The sequence below is a fragment of the Pholis gunnellus genome (genome assembly GCF_910591455.1).
Source record: "Pholis gunnellus genome assembly, chromosome: 22".
In the NCBI taxonomy this organism is placed as follows: domain Eukaryota; kingdom Metazoa; phylum Chordata; class Actinopteri; order Perciformes; family Pholidae; genus Pholis; species Pholis gunnellus.
Window position 1 is genome coordinate 12,778,422 of NC_136549.1, and position 9,191 is coordinate 12,787,612.

Sequence of the window (9,191 nt, forward strand, 5' to 3'; positions counted from 1 at the left end):
ATCACTCTATATTTTTATGGCAAGCCAGTGCAGCCCTTTCCCATAAATACAGCCACCTCATGAATTTCATTGCATCAATTTGCATCTCCAATGCCCTTCGCTTCAAAACAGCTACTTAAGGACAGCATACCATGAAAACCGATTGCGGCATTATAAACAGCACCACTCTGAGCCGCTTGAATGTCATTGCAGTGAGCTCATGTCATCGCAGTGTACTCATGGTGCATTTGGGGCCAAGAAAAGCATTTCTCTTGCGCAATAGCAGGGTCGACCGTATGGCCTATTTACGGCCCTGTAGGCAACTTTTATCAGTCTTTGATGTTGGCCCTGTGTGTGTGTGTGTGTGTGTGTGTGTGTGTGTGTGAATGGAGAATAATCATCCGTAGACTCTGAGCTGCGCACAACTCTAAAATGATGTCGAGAATGTATTTAGTTTTTCTTTTCATGTTTATTTTTATAGGGACAAGTATAGAGCATGATTCAATGCCACATACCACAGTGTTCATAAGCTACTTTCAACAGTCTGTGCCGACAAGAAAACAAAACAGCACCAATTGTTCATCAGATATTTTTTCAAGGTGTGTTGGTTACCTACTGATTCTTATAACTTGCCTTTAACTGCAGTGGGCTTTGGGTAGGATTCCTGCTTTCGAAAACGTTGATCAAGAATTCTGAAGTCAGGGAAGAATCTGTTGAATTATTTATTTCTGACATTTTCAAGTCTGGCAGAATCACCCACCCGCCTCATAAAAAGGTCAACAAGAATCCAAAAGTGCACCGCCACAGAGAGCCTGAACAAGTCCTGAGGATAAAAACACAAAACACAGTTTGTAGGCATGTAGGGCTGGATATTGTTCAACTTTGAACCAGTTTCCGCACGAGCAGCCTTGAGTGCAACCTCAGGGACAACAAGATGTGTGCAAGAGAGCCCCCGAGACAAGGGAGGGGTCCTTTGCCATGGGTCGGCCCTGCTTTGTGGTTTCGCTGTGCAGATGCGTTCTATGATGTCCATATGGGGAGAGAGAGGTTTTATACATCCACACAGTGGTTGTTTATCTGGATATATTTCCCATTGTCCTGTCGCAGCATCGTAGAAACATTAGCAGCATATCCTACTCCACGTCACATTGGTAAGGCAGACGTGAAATAGTTTTACACTCAATTTAAACCTATTTTATACTTATGGTGTAGATTTCTATCATGGAAAATCACATTAGCTGTGGGCTTGTAACATTGTGAAATCTCGCTGTACTGCATGGTTTTCTTTCTCCTGGAACAAAGCGTCGTAAATCACTCCTTGTGACCCTCTTTATCGGTTCTGTATCGGAGGTCAACGAGAAACCATTTTGAATTCATAACTTCAGAAACAACGTACATTAAACATAAAGGCGACGTAACGCACAGGGCATAAGAACCAGCGAACCGGAGCCTCGAGTCAAGGGCACATGATTCATGCGGATCAGTATGCCGGAAGGATTTCCTCATATTGTAGCGCTGCCTGTCTTTGTAGGGTCACAGAGGTTGTCACTGTCTTCTAATCCTTTACTCTGTATCATATGAGTGGAGGCACATGGATCAGATTCTCACAGTCTTAAATGTAACGGTACGTGGCTATTTGAGACCACTCTTAAGATGCTTTGATTCGTTTCCTGCTCTCCAATGTTCTCATGTGTTAAAATATACACTGTTATAAATATACTCTGTTATATACGATTATATATTGTGTGTGCTATATGTATTTTTAAGGTGGTGTTGCCTCCACTGTGGTTTTACTTTTTTTCAAACTATTTTCTAACAGACAAAATTAAATGGTTTCCATGCAAGAACTGTTTTGACTGGAAAAGACCTCAAGAGTCGAGAGCAGACTGAGAAAACAAAGTCCACTAATGGCAGCCATGTTGCCTTACCATTTGTGCGTGCATACTTTGAGATCATGCCAAGCCAACTGTATACGCTGCAGGTGACGGTATTTCACAGTTTCCCCCTGCTGTACAAACGGCGGACTGTCTGCTGTGTGTTTTTGCTTCCATAAAAAGGATGCAGGTGTGTGGGTTTAACCTGCACCTACACCTCATGGTATGTCCCAACACACACACACACGCACACACACACACACACACACACACACACACACACGCGGATAGATCCTGAGAGAGTTGTGTTGACTCACACTCCCAGGTGAATCTTGGCAAAAAATAACTGCAGGCTGTTCTCAACCAGGAGGGACATTGAGTGTCAACAGATCTTCACACCTCCATGTGTTGGTGTTAGTATCTAAGTGTGCGTGCGTGCACAAATTCATACACACACACACGTTAACTTCTGCATGCTTTATTTTGGAAATGATGCTCACATGAGATTTGAAGAAGAACTGAAAGTCAAAGAAGCTGCAGCATAATGCAACCTTGTATTGAAACAGAGCAAGATGCATCATATCTGTGCAGTGTGTGTGTGTGTGTGTACATGTATGCTTTAGGTGAAGCTTTGCTAAAAAAAAGAATCTTTTAGAAAAACAGTGGAGGTCACTGAACCCTAGGAGGGTGTTGCAATCTCTCTCCTCAGGTGACCAATGAGAATCCAGAAATACCAGGTGATAGTAGGACAGGGGAGGTGCCGCATCGCATGCTTCAGCAAAACAACTTCTTGTTATTGTATGTGCCAGAGGGTGTGGTAGAGGAAGGCTATAGTTAACAGCATTGATTGAGATAAACACACTGTGAATGTGATTGGATGGTTGACTGGGGCGCTGTCGGGTCAAACTGGTTCCAAATGTTTTTGAGTTTGTGCATGCAGTGTACATGTGAGTTTTTTTGTGGGTGTGTTTATGTGTTTGACCTATACGTCTAAAGTCTGTGTTTGTGTTTCATTGTCTGCAATACATTGCCTGTGTGCACACCCACCACCACAGGGCCATGTGTGTTTCATTTCAGGACCGACACAATCCCTCTCAGATCATTTTTCATAACATCTCTGATCTCTGGCCCCTCGCGGCAAATGGCCTCCCGTGTCACACGAGCCGCGTGGAAACACAACACCATTTGGCCCAAAGCTGTCCAAATATGGCCCGCAGCCCATTCGGACACGCCTATCCATGCCTTGAAGGCTAGCACGAGAAATTGTTCATCATGTTCCTAATTCAATCAACAGGAATTTCATTGCAAGAGCACAACGAGAGGCGAACAACGACGGTTCTCATTTTCTCGGCTCCGTCTTTTCGAACCATTCAAGTGTTGTTGTTTTTTTCACAGGCGAATGTAATTACCAGCAGCACATCTTGTGCAAAATGCTAATGGCAGCCGTGGACAAAACCCCCTCTGTATCTATCGGCTAACGGCACGGGGAATGTTTTGTGAGCCGTAGAATCAACTCATTCAGGCTCTATTTGCCTTTATTATGTGACCTCAATATCAAGCCTATCACTTTCTCAGCCATTGTTCGGAAAAAACCCACCTCCCACTCTCTCCCTCCTCCAGTAATCTGCGTCAGTTTGGTGATGATTATAGCTTACTGGAAGAGATGTGGCTGGCCGTGAGCGCCGTCTCTTGGGTTTGAAAAAGAGCATGAAACACAAGGAGGCGTCCATTTTTCATTTCTCTTCTGGGAGATATAGGATTGAGTGGGTGACTTTGGGGTGCAAACAATACAGATGCTGGTCCTCACTCCTCTGGTTTCCTTGGTTTCACTTCCTGCCAAGAAGTGGGCTGCAGGGGTGGAAGCTTGATGCTGTCATAATTACATCCCCTTTCTTCTTTCTCACTCAAACAGTCAGGCTTTTCACATGCTCTCTCTCACACACACACACACACACACACACACAAACAAAATAACTAACTGCCCACTTAACTGCTGTGAGGGGAACAGTGATGATGGTTTCCAGTATCAGTGTGTGTGCCATGCCGTCTTCATAATGAGCGAATGTCTGCAGCACATATATGCATGTGTGTAGTCTCTAAGGCTCTCAATGGTCTGATCCTGTTACGCTAATGGCTGCAGTCTTGCCGTCCTTTAATGGCGTGCACACATCACCAGGGACGGATGGATGACACTGGGAAGAATGAGAAACACACACACTTGCACACTGGCATGTCGCATGCGTGCACACAGCGTATGCACATGAATTGTATGAAGCAACAAAGGAACAGATCTCCATTACTGGAGACTGTTACTTAGAGGGTCATTTAATCATAGAGATAACATGTCTTTCACCTAACAAGGTCTGGCAGTTTAAAATCCCACGCAGCCCTTCTTCGTCTTCATATCTGCCTGCCCTTCTCGCCTCGTCTTGGAAGACCACTTTATCATTTTAGACAATTGGCAAGTGGATTACTACATACCATTAGTGTACAGTATATGCTACAGTGCATCCCTGATTTTAAACTATTTGGTACTTGATGATCTCTAATTACTTTTAACCATAATCCTCTTCAGTGATGAAAGGAGGATGCAGATGATGTGGAGGGTATACAGGGACATGCTCCTTATACAAGAGTGTTTTCCTAATGTTGTGCATAGGCTTTTTTTTTTGTTTGGTTGCAGTGTGCACACTCCCCCTATATCCCTATTTTTAACTTTCTAGCTCCCTTGCCTTAGAGGAAGAGAAGTACATCGTTTACTTGTTTATTTGCACAAGGCTGAGCATGCTCACATAGAGTATTCCTCTGCCGTAAATGAGCGGCTGTAGCCTAGAGGTTAAAGAAGTGGGTGTATGGTTGATATATAGCTGGTATCCTAGGGGAGGCTGAAAGGATGTGGGGGGGAAGAAAGCATAATGCTCTCCTTCAGTAAATAATCTTGAACTCCACTTGAACGAGACATATAATCCCTGATTGCTTCATTGCAAACATTGTTATGCTGTGGTCGGGGTGGGTAGCATTAGTGTAGAGCGAGAGACACAATCAAAGTGAAACATAAATCTCATCCATAAGGTTTCCAGTTCTTTTTTTTTTTACTGACGGCACCCAGGAGGGATGGGCTGCAGACTGTGTCTGATATAATTGTTTGACAGTAAGCTATGTTGTTAGACATTGGTGACAGAGAAACCATTGACTTGTGTTTAGCCAATGTTGACATAGTTAACAGACCCTGCAGGGAGAGGAACGGCTCCACTATGGTTGTAAAGCAGCTTAGACTGAGGAGGGGCCTACCAGCACTTGGGCTCGTAAATTTCGGTATTTGTTTGTGGTTTTGCGTGCGTTCCAGTATGTGAGTAGGTGTTTCTCCACACGTAGAGTACGGAGAAGCTACATATACAAATGCACATTTACGTACAGATACAGCACGTCCATATAGCTCCAGCCTCACATCATGCCCACACCTTCGTCTCCTAAGGAGTGGAGTTTATCAGGTGTCAGCGAGCCAGCACTGCATCGTTACAGGCCAAATAAAAAGCCCAGGCTCAGCTTCCTCAGCAGGAGCTCATTGTTACAAACCCTCAGATCCTGGCTCACAACATTACAACAGACTTCACAGGAACAACACAGAAACGGACGACAACAGAGAAGAACAGAAAGGATGCAAAAAAGAAATATCAGAAAAACAAGACACGTCGCCTAGAAATTACATTTATACATTATTTGTTTTGACAGCTATGCTAGCAGTCTGAGGCTACTTATGCCGCCACTAGTATAACACAATCACATGCTGCATTCCATTAACCTTGGAAATCGGAGGTTCGGGAATGATGACACACCCAAGTTTACACTTGATGGGGTTTGCTTCAGCCAGGTTAGCTATTGGGCAGGCAGCCATCTTGGATTTTGAGGTCGGGGTTGGTGAGGTTTGTCTGACTTTCTGAGTCGGAAATCGACTTCAGGCAACGCTCCAGTTGAAATTTTTGACTGGGAACTGGGATATTCTGACTTCCCAGTTCAAATGGACGAAGCCATACAGACTAAACCATAAGCGAATGAGCTGCATTGTGGGTAATGTAAGAGCCAGGTGTTGATAAGGAAGGAGAATGTGTGGAATAAAAAAGATGATATCTCTGGCTCTGCTGCATCGATTGTTTTTATTAAAAAAAATGAAAAGAAATAAAACGTGTACATCTTGAGTCCAACATTGCAACTTTTAATCAGAGTGTATTTATGCTTGAGTGCATTACTGTACAGGATATTGTAAGAAAACAAATGAGGCCAGACATATTCTCAGTATATATAGACAATATTATGTTTCCTAAAAAATGTATTGGCTGTTTCATAACATATTGAAACAATTACTCCATTTGAAGGTGACCCTTTAAGACCAGAATCCCTGTAAAAAGGTGAAGCATGTCCGAACAAATGGCAGTGGACGAGCAGCTGTGGGGCTCACTTCGGTGACCTTTGACCCGGGTGAGTGTGTGTTGTTTCTAATTTTGTCCTCTTGATAATCTGTACTTTGGATGACCACATATGGTCTTGTTTGTTCATCAGCTCTTTCCGACCCATGTTTCCATTTCCAAAGAGATATGCCTGCGTTATCGGGCTACTTAGGCTCATCCAGGAGTCTTAAACACAGATCCTCTGTCTGTCACTCACTCAACACACACGCTATCTCAAACCCCACTGCTGTCACAGCTATGAGTGTGCGTCTGCTTCAGATTTGTAAAGGCCTCCTGCTAATCCAGCTCCATTGGTGATTATCTTCTTTACTCGCTGTGATACTTTCCAAAACACCAAACACCTCTCGCACGAGGTCATTCACAATCAACCCTTTATAATTATCACGTATGTCCTTGTGAGAGGCAGCGTTATTACCTAGAATTCTGCTAGTTTTGTAGATCAAGTCATGAACGTCATTTGCTTTTTTTTCGTCTTCTCACACCCTCTCCACTTCATACATTGTATAACAGGTGAGATTGCTTCCCAGTGATTATGTTGATAGAACAAACAATGGCAAATCTAATTTGCTTAGGGAAAATTGCCTGACTGGAAAGTAGATCATGTTTGTATTGTTGGAGGTGTGGAAAACTCCAGGTGGCTTATTCCCACTGTTTTATCTGAGTCTAGAGCAGCCGCACTTCAATGCACATTGATTGAATGTGACAGTAAAACACATGCAATAAACTGATAGCAAGCTGTCAATGCATTGCTTTGTGTGTAAGTCACATTATGTGATGTTTAAGTTTAAATTGTTCCTGTTTTGTTAAACCAGGGTGTGGGAAGAGGACTTTCAGCTTGAAGTTGTTTATGCACAGCGTTTTATCTTTCTCTTCCCCATTCTCATCAAGCTCCCATTCGCTGCATTTGCCCTCATACCCTTTCATTCATCAAATCCAGAGTCACTACGATTAATGGTAATGAGGTAATGGTGATGTCTGCTTCTCCTTCCATTGCCTTTCCTAACACTCCGCTGTTATCCATCTTCCTCCTCCCTGCCTTCTATTACACACCAGTCACTGCCTCTGTAATTGAGTGCGTTGTTAATTATAATTTTTTTTTTCTTCCTTCATTGAGGTGCGGATTTTATTGAGGTTTGTGCTTTTCTCCTCAATTCAATACAAAACAACAACTTGTGTGGTTTTGAAAGATGATAAACACACGGGCACACAGCTGGAAACGCGGCTAGATATCTGAATAATGAAAACCTTGAATTTACAAAATATGTGATGAAAGTAGTTTTCCTATTTTAATTGGGGCCTCAATTATATTGGAAAGATTAATTTGCTGTAGATTACATTAAGATTATCTGTATATTCCCATGTTAGAAAGTTCAAACTAAAGAGCTTTACCAATATCTGCAAGATCAATAATTAACCCAATGTACCCATAAGCTTAGATGAGGTGCTGCCACTGAATCAGCAAAAATGTTAAATTAATTTACTCAAAGATCACGACTTCAATTCCCCATCGTTAATTTAGCTCAATCGCACCTACAAATAATAACAACTGCACTGTCATTTTAACATGAAAGAACATCCTCTCTTGTGAGAGCATTGATTGTGCATGTAGAGTATCTCTGCATTTCAACCAGCTCAGATGGCAACAATTTGAACCATGAACTTGACCTGCTGCAGCAATGCTGCAATCAAACACCGCACGCAGACAAAGGAGAATGAAGATGACAGCGTACTGTTTACAGTCACAGGCATATTATCCTTTGAGTGGAGGGTCGTGATTTTGGGGAAGCTAATTGTTACTCCTATTTTAGTATTATAAGAATTATATCATTTTTTTCCCAACTTTTTAAAAGCGGAAATGACTTGGACAAGCAACTCTCAACCTTGGATGTAACATTTACATGCTAGTTAGCGATGCATTTTTCGCTTTTAGAAAAAATCACTGTCTGCGTCTTTCATTTTGATCATCCATAACTTGTACATATTTGTCACCGCGGACGCGATAAGAAATGAAGAAAGGAGTCATTGTAAGTCCTCTGGATGCTTCTGCATCTTGTTAACAGCTCTTACAACCATCGCCTGGCCAAAACAGGGCTTCGAGGAAAAAGGTCTGGCTAATTATACTGAATTTTATATTTTTTAAAAAAAGCAGAAAAACACAATAGGCGTTTGTAAAGCTCCCATCGTCATGCTGGAGCTGCATCTGAATATTTGGCTGAGGTGTTTTCCTATGATACAATACATATGAAGGAATTCAAATAGAAAATAGAAATGACAGATTTTCTTTTCAACTACTGACACCAAGGGTCTATGATGTTCGATCAAACTGGGGACCTTAATAGATATCCACATTTAATTGACTGCTGATCTAAAAGAAGAATCCAGTTATAAAGCACATTATCATTGCAAACAGTCCTCATATAGATACAGAACCAATGGAAATATGCAGTAATCTGTATGCAACACACTTCTCAAAAGATATGTCCCATCCCCCCCGAAAAAGCCTCCTGGGTTTTTCTCTTTTTGGTCATGAATGGTATCTTTAGGGGACAAATGCAAATATAATCTATAAGGCAGAAAGAGACACAACACACCCAATAGCAGACAATGCATTTGACTGACACACCGCTCTCTTAGGATCACATTTCATCGCTTTCCTAACCACAAGATATTAAGCCATGAGGCGTTTCGTATTCTAATGTATGTAAAACCTTTCGAGTTCTTACAGAAAGCGTCCTTGCAGCAAGGCCAAGATGTGTAAATTGTGTCACGGTGTGCCTGTATGAAATCAGGTTATTATCGAGATTGGAGGGGGGTGCTATCCTGGATCTGATTGCCAAGTGCAAGTGAAGAGGAGCCGAGATTGATCACAGAT